General features: G+C 36.4%; 1 protein-coding gene and 1 long non-coding RNA gene across 5 annotated transcripts in view; one reads left to right on the plus strand and one right to left on the minus strand.

Annotated features, from left to right (window-relative positions):
- Window positions 1-16986, minus strand: part of LOC136845744 (uncharacterized) — an 86737-nt gene that overhangs the window by 12640 nt on the left and 57111 nt on the right. The gene's annotated exons all lie outside the window — the stretch shown is intronic.
- Window positions 4617-16986, plus strand: part of LOC136845742 (uncharacterized) — a 14589-nt gene continuing 2219 nt past the window's right edge. The window contains exons 1-2 of the long non-coding RNA XR_010855235.1: window positions 4617-5376; window positions 15455-16986. The exon at window positions 15455-16986 is cut by the window's right edge and continues 2219 nt beyond it. This is a non-coding gene — a long non-coding RNA (uncharacterized lncRNA). The remainder of the gene's footprint in view (window positions 5377-15454) is intronic.

A 16986-nucleotide genomic window follows, 5' to 3' on the forward strand; every position in this document is an offset into this window, starting at 1 on the left:
ACCGTTTCCGCCTGGGTATACCCCTACCCCTACCGTTTCTTCCACAACAGCCGCCTACACGCATTGCCATTAGCATAGAACCATTACTAGTTCATTTAATTAAGTTATTAATTCATATTATTAGTGATTAATAATTTTCTATGTCTTTTGTTCTGCCTCGGAGACAATTAGAATCATTAACTTACTACTTGAGTAAAAACTTTACATTAAACATTTTTAACAATACAGTATGCTAAAATAATAATGGTATTCTAAGCGTAAGATTTTGTTGAGAAAGAGATGATATTACTATGTAACGCTACTGTGACACTGTTAACAGCTATTCAGAACAGTACTTGAGAAATTCAGCTGATTTCATTCAAAGCTGAACTGACACTTTTTTTTTTTTTTATTCATTACCCCCAAACCGAGATGCAGCCGAAGGAAGAACAAGGGTCTAGATCTCCAGACGTCAAAAGTAGAAAAAGAGGGAGGTATATTTAAATTTCTGCACTTATATTTATAAGGATTAAGTGCGCGTAATCATGATAATTACGTCTTTAGACAAAAACGACTACAACCAAGTTTTCCCAAAAGCCCGGAATGAAATTTCAGCACCGTCGGGAACTAAGTAATAAAAGATCGAGCGCAAATCACTTTGTGACAAGGATCTCCATAAAGATTAGTCCTAACACTCAGATTTGTTTAACAGCCTCTATAAGTTTGAGTACGAGGTATCTGTCCGACATTTAGATGCTGAAATTCATCGCAACATTTCAATTTTGGGCGGAACAGCTTCGGGTAGAAGCTAGGGTGTATGCAGAGGTCCCGTTTTTTATTCACCTTCGCATAACGTCATGTGGTTCCCATACTCTCGGCTAGCAAGTGGGTAGCTTCTTCAGTCTTGCAAGTAATAGGTGTTGTGACAAGTGCTCATGTTTTCAAGGCTCATTACATGATATGCACTGTTTATGGTAGCTCTAACTCTCAAAAGAGCTGTGCTGGTAATGAAAAGATTAGCATTTACCGTTTCCCCTAAAGATCGCAAACTATGCAGGAAACGGCGAAGTCATTAGGTCAACCTCAAAAACCCAAGGGTGTGATTTGTTCATTTCCAACCCAGCGATTTTGAAAGAAACCTCAGGTAAGAGTCGCTTGATTACTGTCATATGAATGCAAAGGAAATGAAAAAAGGTGGATACCGAACCACAATGTACATCTGTGCGATAGCGCTTCAGTTGCTAATAGATATATTGTCTCTATAGCTCTGTTTATCTGTTACATATAGCATTTTGGGCAACTGAGTGAACCATAGGCATATATGGGTACTGTCTGTTGTTTAGGGTAAATACTCAAACCTGATTGGTTTGTTTTAAGTTTAACTAATTAAGTGGAATTTTGGAATAAATGTTTTCCTTGAGAAAACGAGCTTCAGTTCGTAGTTATTGTTCGTTTGGTACAGACGTGTAAGAAAGTCCCTTGTTTTTTTTTTTTTTTTTTTTGAACGTTTCTGATATTCATTTCGGTAATAAATGAGTAGTTTAAAGACACAGAAACCCTTATATCCAAAAATTATGGAGGACCACAGTGGAAAAACAACCTACCTCTGCAAGTTTTGATTGTGATTAAGGTAAGGTTTATTGAAGGTTTTTAAAGTGACATCATGTACTATTTCAGTAAGGACGTGGTAGCCTAGATTATGTTACTTGGAGGTCAAGTGAGGATGCAAGGTTATAGTATTAGGTTAGGTGTAGTTTTTTTAAGTTACAACTCTATTTAAATTTACAGTGCTCAAGGTTAGGTGAGTTTGAGGGATCCATGGAGGGATGAAGCTGCCAAAACTAGGTAGGTGGGGGTCCGGCTAAGTAAGGACCCAGTCCCCTATGTTAGGTTGGAGGGCCCGTGGGAGTGAAAACCCTGTTTAGGTGAGGAAGGACCCGGCCTCCTAGGCTAGGTTACGTTAAATCCATCATTATATTTCCCTTGTTTTGTATTTTCCCCACCCAGAAACCCTGCTTTCCAACTATAGGATATAAAAGGGTGTCCAGTTGGACAAAGCTGCCAAAACTAGGTAGGTGGGGGCCCAGCTAAGTAAGGACCCAGTCCCCTATGTTAGGTTGGAGGGCCCATGGGAGTGAAACCCCTGTTTAGGTAAGGAAGGACCCGGCCTCCTAGGCTAGGTTAGGTTAAATCCATCATTGTATTTCTCCTGTTTTGTATTTTCCCCACACAGAAACCCTGCTTTCCAACTATACTGTAGGATATAAAGGGGTGTCCAGTATCTCTAAAATGCTCAGCTGCTCTTGAATTGAACCCTCGAAAAGTTAAAATCACACAATAAACCATAGAAAAATCATATTCTCAACTCCGGTATAAAATTATGGGTTAAAGTAATAATTACCATAAATTGTAATATATACTTGAAAATATATATGTATACATACAGTACATACATACACACTATATATATATATATGCATACATTATAATGTATATACATATACTGTATGTATATAAATATATATATATATATATATATATATCTATATCTATATCTATATATATATATATATATATATATATATATATATATATATTTATATATATATATATATATATATATATATATATATATATATATATATATATATAATGTGCAATTTATGGTAATTTTAACTTTAAAACATAATTTTATTCTGGAGTTGAAAATATGATTTTTCTATGGTTTATTGTGTGATTTAAGCGTTTCTAAGTTCAATGCAAGAACAACTGAGTATTTCAGAGATACTGGACACCCCTTTTATATGCTGTAGTTGGAAAGCTGGGTTTCTGGGTGGGGAAAAATGCAGAACAAGGGAAATACAATGATGGATTTAACCTAACCCAACCTCGAAAGTCGGGTCCTTACCAAACTATCGGATTCCATCCTGTGGACCTTCCAACCTAACATAGAGACTAGGTCCTTATTTAACCGGACCCTCACCTGCCTAGTTTGAGCGGCTTCGTCCCGCCATGGATCACCCAAACTTAACTAACCTTGAGCACTGTAAATTTAAATAAATGGAGTTGCAACCTAACCTAACTACACATAACCTAATATAACCCTGCATCCTCACCTGACCTCCCAGTAATATAACTTAGGCTACAATGTCCATACTTAAACAGTACAATGTTTCACGTTAAAAACCTTTCAGAAACCTTACCTAAATCACAATCAAAACTACTGTACTGTGTATATATATATATATATATATATATATATATATATATATATATATATATATATATATATATATATATATATATATATATATATATATATATATATATATATATATATATATATATATATATATATATATATATATATATATATATATATATATATATATATATATATATATATATATACATATACAAACAAGATTATATATATATATATATATATATATATATATATATATATATATATATATATATATATATATATACATATGTATACTGTATATAGTATGCATATATAAACGACGTTTTCATGAGATGTAGAAGTCATTTTAGAATGAAACTATTAACCTAAAAGAATACTGATATTGCATACAAAAAGTTAAAAAATGAAAAACTGTTCTTTAGTAGTTCTGGATGTCCATTTGACTGGAATAAGACAAGTAACACACGCACACAGAGTTAAATCTTTTATATAAAAGTGAATGTTTGTCTATTTATACAGTTGTGCGCCATAGAAACCCGAACCGCTTGACCGATCTAGACAACATTTGGCACGCGGCCATCATTCAGCCCAACTTAGATGATATGGGATGTTTCAAACCCGTGTCCCCTTCTCCTTTGTAACTTATGTGGTAAATAAACTCTATGGGTTTATTATACCTCATTTCATGTATTTGAGATCGTAGAAATATTTTGAAAATTAGGTTTAGTGGGAATGCATTTAGGTTTAGCAGGGCTGTGTTTAGATTTAGTGGGGGTGTGTTTAGGTGTAGTGAGGGTATATTTAGGTTTAGTGGGGGTGTGTTTAGATTTGGTGGGGGTGTGTATAGCTTTAGCAGGGAACATGTGTTTAGGTTTATTGGGGGTTGCATTTCGGTTTTGTGAGGGTTGTGTTTAGGTTTAGTGGGGATGTGTGTTCAGGTTTAGTGGGGATGAGTTTAGGTACAGTGGGGGTGCATTTAGGTTTAGTGAGAGGTGTGTTTAGGTTTTGTGGGTTCTATGTGTTTAGGTTTAGTGGGGGTGTTTTTAGGTTTATTGGAGAGTGTATTTAGGTTTACTGGAGAGCATTTAAGTTTAGTGGGAGGGGTGTTTATGTTTAGTGGAGGATGTGTTTAGGTTTGGTGGGGGGTAGTTTTAGGGGTGGATGTGTTTAGGTTTAGTGGGGGTGCATTTAGGTTTAGTGGTTGGTGTGTGTTTAGGTTTGGTGGGAGGGGTGTTTAGGTTTAGTGGACTGTGTATTTAGGTTTAGTGAGAGTGTATTCTGGTTTAGTGGGGTGTGTTTAAGTTTAGTGGGGATGTGTAAAGGTTTAGTGGGGGTGTTTTGGTTTAGTTGGGATGCATTTAGGTTTAGGTTGTTTTGATTTAGGAGTGTTTAGGTTTAGTGAGGGGGTGTGTTAAGATTTGGTGGGGTCTGTATAGCTTTTAGTGGGGGCGTGTATTTAGGTTAGTGTGGGGTGCAATTAGGTAGGGGCATGTGTTTAGGTTTAGTCAGGGCACATTTAGGTTTAGTGAGGGGGTGTGTGTTTAGGTTTGGTGGGGTGTGTGTGTTTAGGTTTAGTGGGGTGTGTGTGTGTGTGTGCATTTAGGTTTAGTGAGGGGTGTGTTTTGTTATGTGGGTGGTGTGTGTTTAGGTTTAGTGGAAGGGGCATTTAGGTTTAATGGGAGGGGTATTTATGTCTAGTGGAGGATGTGTTTAGGTTTGGTGGGAGAGGTGTTTAGGTTTAGTGGGGGTGTTGTTTAGGTTTAGTGGGGGTGTGTTTAGGTTTAGTGGGGTGTTTCAGTTTAGTAGGGGTGTGTTCTGATTTAGGGGCTGTTTAGGTTTAGTGGGGATGTTTCAGTTTAGTGGGGACATGTTAATCAAAACCAAACCACATGATCCTTCATTTCTAAGGTAAATGATTGACTGTCATTCAGAGTATTCCCATGCAATGCCGGGTTATTCAGCTAGTATAATATATTTTTCAATGAGATTTTATAAATTAAGCATCTATTTCCTAGATAATTTTAAATTTGGATTTTGTGTGCAATCCCTTTTTTTTTTTATTTTACAGGTAAATTCATGATGAACTCAACACAGTAGTCGTAACTGCTATGCTATGAACTCGAAGAGGCACCATCACTGTGTATCAAGTGACGTCAGTTAGAGGAATCGTCGTCTCTGGATCCTGAACGGTAACTCACTTTATCTTATTCCTTCTTGGTAGATCTTTCTGATGAATGTACGGTCGGTGACATTTCTGTCTATTGTGGGTCTTGAAAAATATGCACACAAGGTTGTACCCAAGGGAGAGGGAATTAGAGAGCGTAACTTATACCCGAAAATTAGTCCATTTGGGTTTAATTTGACTACTTTCGGGAGCACACTTTTGAACGAGATATTTTACATGGTTAAATTTTTACAGGAGGCTTACTGTCAATATAGTACACTCTGTCAGTAAAAAAAAAAAAAGTCCCTTTATTGAGCAAAGTGAGCTTGGCAGTTACCCCAATAAGTGAGTTTATGAATGTTTTAAAACAAGTGTGCCTGACAAGCCCTCTCAGAAATCCACTTTCTCGATCTATATGACGTCATAGATTTTTCTATATTTTTATTTTTGCTATGGTTGCTTATTTGAACTTATCAGCTGTGCTAACACAAACAGTAAATAATTGTTGAACATCAAGGCCGTATGCCGTATTAGAAGTGTGTTGTAGGAAGTTAAAGAAAGAAACAACATTCAGAGCAGCTAATTGGCTTCCCTTATATGATAAATCTGAATTCCTTCTCTCCCTTCCCCCAAGCTTTCTCGACAAATTATTCCTCAACACCTGGATGGAGGAACCATTTCACAGGTATCTTTTAAAGGTCAGGTTGCCTGCTTCTCTCTCTCTCTCACTATGATGTAACGTATTAGTTTTTTGCACTTTTACGACGAATGAACAAATAAAGTTCATTAAGATAGAAATTCCTCCATAAATGTGAGATCATTATTTTTTACATGCTTAAGATATAACTTCCCCTTCATGGACGTACACATACACGCACACACTATATATAATATGCAAACCCCCATTTGCATAATTTGATAAATATTTATAAAACTTAAGTATTGTTGCTTCAAGGTACATTTTCCCCATAAGGTAACAAAACAGCGCTACACGTCTACTGATTTTTGACTATGTGCATAAGGAAAATCAATAATCTATCATCAGGGATAAAAATAACTAAAAGGACAACCTGAATTTATGCATAACCTTGTTTGCTTAAATATTCTTGTGCATTCGCTGATCTCTTGAGAACGTGTAGGCTACTTATATCAGCCATATGCCCTTCGGGAAAAGAATTAATTGGAAATTACATAAGTAAGTATTTTCACAGAAAAACGGCCATCCCTAATAGGCAATGGTTAAAGAGAAATAAAACAACGGTCGCTGCCACGTTCCTCTTTACCTGGTGAATTGAGGTTGAATCCCCTCGAAAATGCTAACGCAACATCACCTCCTCATATACCTGCCATTAGGGTGTTCACCAGCATCTCGTCAGTCTCCCTACACAGATTGTCAATCACCTTTATTTTTCACACATCCTACGATTTATGGTTATTTAGGTTCCTCGTTACAAAGACCTCCACTCATCTACCCAGTTTTTCTCAGTCTCCCTCTCTTCCTTTTTAGACTTCTGAATTATAAACGCTTTCCTTCAACATGATCAAACAACGTTAACAATCTTTGATAAATATTTTTGCATAACCTTTCAACCACTTCCTCGAATCCCCTTAGTTCTGACTCACTCAGAGCATCTCGCTCCACATATACTGTGCTAAGTACACATTATTCATCTCAGCAGGTTCCACCTCTTTGCTTTGGTTCACATTCAACATCCTCACTTTACCTCCGCAAAGGAGAGTTGGCTCAACTGTGCCGTTATTCGTTCATACTTTCCTCCTAGGCACTCTCTCTTCCTGCCTTCATCGTTTAATTAAATCACCAGAGTAACATTTTACTTTTAAATACTTTCCACCACTCATTCTAACATTTATTGCGCCTTCTTTTGGGCATCTATTCATTCTAATTAACCGTACTTTAGGTGACAATCAGTTTCCAACCCTCAATTTATTTTTTAATGTCCATTCACAGTCACATGTCAACATTCTTCCATGTGTAAACTTCAGTTACTTCCCACTCAGCTCCTGTTCCCTTTTTAACCCTGCAAATTTGAACCTATATTCCTGTCCTTTTTCTGACCAATGATATCTCTCTCACCACAAAGATTAAACACCCATGGAGACATAACTCAATCTTATCATAGACACACTTCTACATCAAACCAGTCACTCGTAAATATTCAAGCATTCAACTTACGCTTAAAAGAAGTCTCACTGCTGTACAATTACTTTGTATCCTCCATATGTAATCTCCCTCAGTTTTGTTGTAGAAATATCTTAGTTTCATGTGCTTAACAAACATCCAAATCGAATATCCTGACCAGTACCTGGTTCAGTATTCTAACTGATATTATGCTTCATTTACTCAGGCTCAATGCTGTCATTTTTTCTTCTCTACTGAATAACCCGTTTATTTGGAGCTTCAACTCGTCTAGACATACCTTGTATAGCTCTGTGAGCAGCTCATCTCATTTGCAATCTCAGCAACTATCCTTTCCATTCTTCAAGCTTTTAATTTTCCTTACATTCTCCGTAATCATTTGCACAAGCACCTTCATTAACGTTAAACCCTTTTACTCAATATATGAATTTTTTATATCCTCCGCATTCATTTCAAAGCGCTCAGTCCATCAACCCTACAGTAAATACATTGTTTTCCTTCAGCATATATACTTGTATTTTTTCTTTTAAGATCTAAATGTTCATTATCCTCTTTTTAGTATAAACTTCTCCAGTATAGAATATTTCTACTCATGATCATATTTTGGTCCTACAAAAACCGATTAAAATAATCTGCGTTTCTTTCAATAAACATCTAATTTCATTATCCCGTCTCTTACTACTCGTAATTCGTCCTCCAGAATGCCTAAACCCACAAACCCTGATAGTTTCCTGTCCACATCCGTGAAGTTTGCGCACTCTAGATGAAATTCTTGCACGTTGCAATATTTAAGCTTTTGCAATTTCTTAACCTTTTCTTAAAGGATATTCCAACTTCTTATATTTACAGCCACCAGCACATTTTAATACCTTGTTTTAGAGGTAAAACGACTCCAACCCCTTTAGCCGGATAATGCTTAGGTGTATTTACAGACCCTCCTAATCTCGCCATTGCATCCATCAACTAGGTCTTCCATCTGCTTTGTGACAATACACAATCTAACAAACTTTCCCTACCAGTTGATATTTCCTTAGCATATATATGAATTGCCTGCCTTGGAATCATAAATTCCGAACATTCCCTTTCAGAAAATATTTCCATAAAATCTGTCCATTCTTGTTCACACCAGCTGCTACAAATTACCCAACTACCCCGTCTCGACTTACTCGGTCATTACCTTTACATTTCAGCCACCCTGCACAGCCATCTTTTCCAGGTCACCAAACCACACCAGGCACCGATTCAGACTTTTATAGAAGTGTTCTCATTTACTATTACTCTGTCATCTATTCAGTCTTTGAGCAAGCATAATCGCAATATACGATATACTAAAACCTTCAGTCTTCCATGGTGTGTTTGAAAAAGCAGTAGCTAGTACTTGTCACAGCGCCAGCTCAACCGAGCAATGGCAGCATTATAAAAAGAACAAGGCAGTTATATTAATAATGTCTAGAAGACTGCATTTTTGACCAAAAATAAGATATTTATGGCCTAGAAACAAGTCACCCATGCCCCGGATTGCTGCAATAAACCCCAGGACCAATTAGTCCACAGTCAGTAAATTACCTTGCAATAAAATTTGCTTCCTTCCGTGGGCCTCATTTACAAAATTAATTCTTCCTTTCTGTTCCCTCCATTAGTGTTCTCTCTTCCTTGCTTGACAGACGACCGTTTACTAGCTTAGTACAACTAACATTAGGCTATTATTGATTGCATTTTGATTACTCTTATTACTGAGTTTCGACATCTGGGTCACTTCTGCATCTGAACTTTGACACTTTTATTAGCTGATGCTGCTACTCAAGGCTTTTCCGTTACCTATTTGAGCTTTTTTCTGTTAGGTATGTGTTTATACAGACGAAAGTAGCAAATGATCAGTATTTCGTGACAACAGTATTTTGCTAATAATTATTTCCGGTTTTTTAAAAACGTATTAGGCCAGTTTATCCATTTTTATCTCTTAAAACTTTTAGGAAGACTACAAACTTCCTTGTATTTTGTATTATTTTCTTTTCAGCGAAACTGAGTAATTAAGGCCCGATCTTGAGAGAAAATGAAGATAGTAATAAACACAATTTTTAGGTCTTCATTGTCCATTTCATTATCATTATGACACGTCGGTAATGGATTTTAACTGGGTCATTGTTGCACTTGGTGCTGAGTTGGAGAGAGACACGACGCACGTTTATGATAATAATTGAGTAACTACAAAGACTAAAATCTTGCTATTCCTGAAGATATCTAAATGTACATCACATACTTATCTTTTTTAATGTTCTGTTACCAGAGCACATTTATAAAAAAAAATACTCAGTAGAAAGAAATTTTGACAAAAAAAAAACTATAGTTTTGACAAATAAAATTGTAATCTTCGATATAACCATCGTAAAAAGCCATTCATGAACACCATTACCTCTTGAAAGATACAAAATCACATATTTCAAGATTAATATCAAGTAACGAAATATATTCAGGGTCATAACACGTGCGATTGAGGGGATGAGTAATTAAAGCAAAGATTGAGTTCTTTGCCGTTAAATGAATTCTGTCAGCACAACCAAGTACATTTTAAACTGCAGAAACCGAACGACTTAGAATTCAGTTCACTCAAGCATATATCACTTTGACAGTCTTCTTGAAATAAAACTGATTGCATTAGTCTTTAAAACACGCACTTAAGAATAATGAAATTTCCATTCCTTTGCTTAAACGAGCAAGATTTTCAATTTTTTTTAACGAGATAGGTGGATTCAAAGTTAGTGTTATCTAGGGAACTGTAATCGTATAAATATACTCATGTAAATCAACACGTCTTAAAAGATTTTCGTTTTGAGGGTTTCATCTAACGAAGCTTTAACGTTGGGTTTGAATGGCTCATTTATTTGACTCTATCTTGTTGGACGTAAGATATAGTAGGCCATTTCTTATATGACACAAGATCTAAGACGCCATTTCTTACCTGACCCAAGGCTTTATACTATAGTACATTTGTTATCTGACACGAGATCCAATAGTCCATGTGTTACCTGGCATAGGACCTAACCGTCCATTATCGATCACTAAGTACATTTCTCCGCCTCGCTCTCTCCCTGTTCCAGTACACTAGTCCCTGTCCTACCTAACCTTCGGAAAAGTTTTGTAATTAGGAAGAGGACTACAGGAAGTGAGGAACCTTAAGGTCACATGATGAAGGACTGCCTAAAAAGCAAGGATTTTGAGGAGGGGCCCGAGCCCATGTGTACAGTAGTCTAGCCTACCAAAGTCATGCCTACAAACATCCGTTGTTTTGTTTGTGCCTCCATGGGTAGAGGTTTAGACCATTAGTACTCCTGCGAATGCTCCATAAAAACGTGTTGAGAAAAGAGAATTTTTGTGACCAAACGAGAGAGAGAGAGAGAGAGAGAGAGAGAGAGAGAGAGAGAGAGAGAGAGAGAGAGAGAGAGGTGTGTGTGTGTGAGTGAGAGTCAGAGGGGACGGAGTCAGAAGGAGAAAGTCAGAAAGAGACAGATATTTAGTGAAAATCCACTTTAATTCGGATATCGAGGGTGTAGGACATCAAGAAAAGAATAAAAAAAATAAATGAAAAGGAAGTAGGGTGGGGACGAGAAGTCTTAGGGAGGAAGAGCAGGAAAAGGCCTTTGATAGGTTGGCTGATATCAGAGCAAGTCAGACGCATGAGAGAGACTCGTGGAGAGAGAGAGAGAGAGAGAGAGAGAGAGAGAGAGAGAGCGAGCATCCAGGACTTCATTTAACCTTGGTATATATTTCTTGGTCATTGAAATACCAGTTGATTAATCCAGTAGGCCTAACTTGCATGGCATTGGACAAAGGTTGTATGCTCTAGGAAATTCCCTTCCGATCGCTGGATTTTTATATTTTCATAAATTAAGAATAATTTCTAAATATTTCTGTCTATATATTCTTGAATTTTTAATTTACCATTGACTTAACTTTTTTAGTGGTAGCTCTTTATACTTAATTAGTGCGACAGTCTCTCTCAAGAAATACAGTGCACCTCAAAGGAAATAGTATTTTATATATTTCAAATTATATAAATAGTGCGACGATTTTAATTCTTTAGATTTACTTGTAAGGTGATGCTGACCTTCCTCAGATCAGGCTCCTGTTTCGTAAGAATCCGTATTCTAGTTTTATAATTTCATAGCTCAAATTGGAGAAATACTTTAACGTTAAGGGATGTACACTCTTCATTATCCTACCAGTATCCACCTTCGCCTGATAGCCCGACAAATTAAGCCTTGCGCATTTCGTGTCAAGTGACCTTTCATCTCAAAAATCCATGACACCGACTTACAAATTCTTATTGGGTGACACAATAATTTTGTTCGTGCTAAGAAATAAGATTTTCTTTGAATATATCTCAATGATGACTATATTCTGTTTTACTGAAAATCATATATTTTATTTCACAATTTTGGAAATGGTGTTGGAATTTGTTGACCCTGCCCTTTGCGAGAATGATATTTAGTTTTCTATATTGACAGTGCTCGTTTTCTTTCAGGGATGACACCACCTTGTCGATTCGGGGATGTTATGGTTTCTTTTGCCATTCACATTAGCGATATTATCCGTTTTGTTGGAATTATTACAGCTAAAAATATCCAGACCTGCATACGGAACAAGCCTGAAAAGCAATAAACGCGCAAAGCAAGCAAGTTCCCTTATGCAAAAATGTCTTGTAATACATTCAACTAGCGTCCCTTTCTTTGTCTCTGAAATGGGAATCAGAACGTGCAGACCAATATACGTTTTACGCTTCTGAGAACCATCGGTAGTTTTCATCTACTCTCCCCCTTTTGTACATACAGTGGGCTGGATATGAAGTAGTTGAGGCATTTTGAATCATGAATATGTCACTGGAATAAAACATAGTTTTCCCACACAGTCGTGTATGGTTTTCTGTGGATCTCACAGTCCATATTTTTAACACGGGGAATAAACAATCTTTAGTATGTTCATACTTAATGATGACTTGCGCACCAAATGGGAGAGAATAAAAAAATACATAACTAATAATTTCAGTGAATTTACTGGTCTGACCAGTCACTTTGACCTTAGGCTAAGCATGCTCCTATTGTCGAAAGGGGCAATTTAAATGACCGTCCTTAAAGAAGGGTTAGTGTGTGCGTATCTAAGAGAGTAACCCTGGTAATAAAAGTGCATATCATAAAAAAAGTTGGGATGTGGATTGACAGGAAACGAAGCCATTGAAAATTCATGAAAGTCAAGAATACTATGTCGCAAAGGGCAAGTGATACAAAGTATAACTCTTATGGCATCTGCAGCAGTTATAAATGGATGATAATCAGTAATTCGTTATACAGACCTGATGAATAAACCAGGGATACCAATAAAAGAAAGGTTTTAAGTCTCTGGAATATGTATATTTGGAATCTCCTTCCACAGGTCGCAACTAGACTCATCATGAAATAGTAAATCCAACGATTTTAATATTGTATACGAAAAGTTTTAATCGTTAGGGCGAATGTGTTAAACACTTGGCGCGTATCCTACTTTCCTCATAAATGTTAGGTAAATGTAGAAAACTAATTTCATCACATTTGTTTCAGTGCAGGATTTGCTTATGGCTAGTGACAGTTTGAGAAAGTAAAATTAGCAATGTATAATTGTTTGTAAACAAAGTATTTCAACAAATACCTAGATGTTCTTCCGCATGCTAATTAACCCAGCGAGTAGTCAGGCTTCCTTTGGAATTTGCACGTCCTTGGCACTGATAATCTCTGCTTATTGCCATGTGTGCAGGATATCGTAGGCATTGCTTTGACTGACTTCATTATTTCCAAAATCAACTTTATTGAACTGATGCAGCTTTATAACTTTACAGCTTTATATCAAATCAAAAAGCCTCAGATTCTGGCAGAGACTTTTCTTAGTGTACTTAGATTTATAATTCTAAGGAACGCTACTGAAGTAATTAGCCATAAGGTAAATGGACCTTCTTTTCTTCATGGTGCTTTATCCTCCACCAGTATCTCAGGATTCTGCCTACATTGCGTCCATAGTTACAGAGTCGAAATGAAATTGTCATTTTTGAGAGAGAGAGAGAGAGAGAGAGAGAGAGAGAGAGAGAGAGAGAGAGAGAGAGAGAGAGAGAGAGAGAGAGAGAGAGAGAGCTTAGGTCAAACTAGTTTTTCTGGAATGATAAATATCACCAATGACCCTCCCACCCAGTCTCTTTTGAAGGATTAATATTTCTTAAAATGTTCAATTTTCTTTCAGGTTCATGTTTCGTCATTCTTCGATTCTTGATGATGTTCCAAGAAATACAATTTCTTTTTAATGTGTCTATCTTATTTCAGGTGCAATTTCATTATCACTCTTTTTTTCTGGCATTGTTTTTCAGTGGCTCTCTTTCTTACATGATCATATTTTTCATTTTGTACTTTGTTCACGGTAACGCATGATCAACTGTTTGTTCCCTGTCAATTTTGCAGTATGCTCTATGGTATAGTTCGTAAATTTTTTTTTATCCTGTCCCAGTGGTATTATTCAGTTCGTCTACCGAGAAGTACGTAACTCGTTTCCATTTATTAGTTTTGCAGAAATGAATAGATTCGTATATGCAGGATTCGTACTTGTAGGACTTTATACTTAGGGATATTTCATGAACCTTCATAGCCTCAGCGCCAGGAAGCGCACTATAGCTAATGCAAAAAACGACTTAGTAACCAATCGAAGAATATTCTTTGATAAATCAGAGCTTTTGGCAATAAAAATAGAGTTAGTTAAGCATTCCTTTATAACTTTTATTCACCATATCTATAGTATAAGTTCATGGTTTTTCACTATCATCGTTTTCTAAAATGTATACACATTTTGTATAATGCTTTGGAGGCAGAAAAATCTTGGAGAAAAATTCCGCAGTCGTGTCGGTGTTGTTATTTTTATTACTACTATAATTATCTCTATTATTTTGAAAAGGCCACGTACTAAATCCTGACAATGGATCTATTGCCAAGGTCTTGTTCCTCCCATTCACTTGAGATTTGGCAGGCTAACCCGTCTGGGTGACTTGTCCAAGTGGAATGAGTTAATGACAAAGATTAGATGTTACTTTTTATTATCATTCGTTGCGTCATTATAGCGCTGTTTTGGTTCATTTAAACTATTGTTTACAATAGTTGTTGCAGCAGTATAAAATACAGTAGAGTTAGGCTACTTGAATGAATAACAGCAAGTGATTTTGTTCCAAGCATAAAGTGTTTTGTAATCAACATCTGTGAATGACCTAATCAGCATTTTCCTGAAACGATACAAAAGACTTCTAGGGAAAAAATAAAAAAAAAGAGAACGTTGTTTAAAAGATGTACTTTCATGTAGGCCTATAAGGGACAAGCCAAACACAGGGAAGTAGAACTGAGGCCTGATTAAATGGATCAAGTTGGCCTTGTGCCAACCCCGACTCTTGTCTAGTGATAACTTGAGTTATTAATAATGTCTGTTAAGGAACTGCTCTGTCAACTCAAAAAATGGCTAATGATTCTTGGATCCTTAATTAGTTGAGAAGACAAGTTTCTTTAGGCTTATGAGGATTTCCTTGACGTTATCTTTGAAACAAATGAATTGAGAAGTCGGCTTCAAATATGACTTCTTTTTTTATTTCAAGCTTTCATCATGAATCAACCCTGGACTCTTTGTAGTGTTGGCACAGAGTGAAAACCCGTGATGATGTCACCTGTTGCTATAATTTTCTTTGTTATCCGGAAGCTCCCGCTTGTGCTTTTTTTAAAATATTCTATAATGGACCAGGTAAAAAAAAAATGCCTAACGAACGGTAGGCCTCGACTGGTTTTGCAAACTTGTTTCATTAGGCCTATGAGGACTTCCTCGTGGGAATCAATCTTGGTCCTTAAGTCAGACACAAGGGGCAGAGCTGATTATGATAAAATTTTTCTCATTTCAGATGTGTGGCGTTCTGTTGAATTATGTATCTCCAGTTTCGAAATACGACCTAAAACAGACCATGGATGAGGAAAAAAAAGTTGAGACGAGGAACACGAACAGGCGACCATCTCCCGGAAAAGAAAATCCACGAATCCGGAAGATGAACAGTTAAGCATCTCACGTTTGGCCACGCAGACTAAAGGAAGGTAATCACGTCATCAGTGGGCACTATGTAAAAGCGCCCCTGGTCGCCCATGGCTACCTTGACGACCTTGCCTGAAGAGAGATCTATGATGCATCAGCTGATTCTGTTGGTACGTTTGCCTCCTCCACCCACACAACTAGGTCCTCCTGCTCCATGTCTTGTAGCTTAGGGAAATGACTTTGAGGAAATCTCGTATCTTTATCAAGTTGCAATGGCGTGCTTAATGCTGATCTCCCTTGCAGTGGGAAATTAGTGTCATGTTAAAGATTTCCCTTGAATCCAATTTTGCACATCATTCTGTCTGACCTTAAAAAAGGGGAGTTATGTGTGCGTGACCTTCGTCAAAGGTTGTTGTAATAGTCAGGTCTACCTGAGGATTTGTTTGTGTTTACCTTCCGTTACCTTCAGGAAGAAAAAAAATGTCACTTCCTATTTATGTGTGTTACAGAAGTTTTAAGTCTTCTTTAAATTCGGTCAGAATTTATTCAATAAGCACAGCAGATGTAAAGGGATCCTAGAAGTTTATTTATATAACAATTCTTTTACTTTAACTAATATCTCATTTCTTTTCATCACTGTTCTATGTTTTCTGTTATAGGGACTTAAATTTAGTTAGAAATTACTGATTATTGCGCGTGGTACTTTTCGTGTTTTACAATGATAAGTTCTACCCAGTCGGTGCAATACAATATCTATACAAAACTTATTCAACCAAGTAAAGAATAGGAACACTTGCATAGGTTCCATATTAAAAGGGGACCTATATGATCAAATTCAACTGCATTTCATTCATCTTCAAACACAAATCATAAACTTCCATTACATTTTAAGGAAAATATGCGCTTTACATTCTCTTTTTTTATAAAAATATTTCCAGTTAGCATACACAAATACCCTAACATACATTTTTTATGTAAACATTCATATACGCGTACATTATACCAGTATATTAGGTGTGATATCATGGCTAACAAAGAAGCAGCAGTTTCAAACATTAACTAGATTTTGATTGATTACATGGAGAACCATTTATGAACCGAAATTCTTCCTTTACCATTTTTATAAAATCACTTACTTTTGTCGGGTATTGTATGAGTAATTTTGATTTACTGACAACGAAATTCCTAGTTTATTTTGGAATAGATTCCGTATGAGACACGAAAGATCTTTCCTCAGACAGTCAGTAAGGTGACTCGTTCGATTTCCTTCTTTTAACGAATTTTATAAGTAATGCGATCAAATGACTGCATCCGATTGTCCGACAAGTCAGCGTTTACATTAAAAAATTTGAATGTACTACAGGCGTCACCGGTAAATTTTGTACAAAATTTCTACTCCTCGAAAAT

Source organism: Macrobrachium rosenbergii, chromosome 14 (assembly GCF_040412425.1).
Source record: "Macrobrachium rosenbergii isolate ZJJX-2024 chromosome 14, ASM4041242v1, whole genome shotgun sequence".
Taxonomy (NCBI): Eukaryota; Metazoa; Arthropoda; class Malacostraca; order Decapoda; family Palaemonidae; genus Macrobrachium; species Macrobrachium rosenbergii.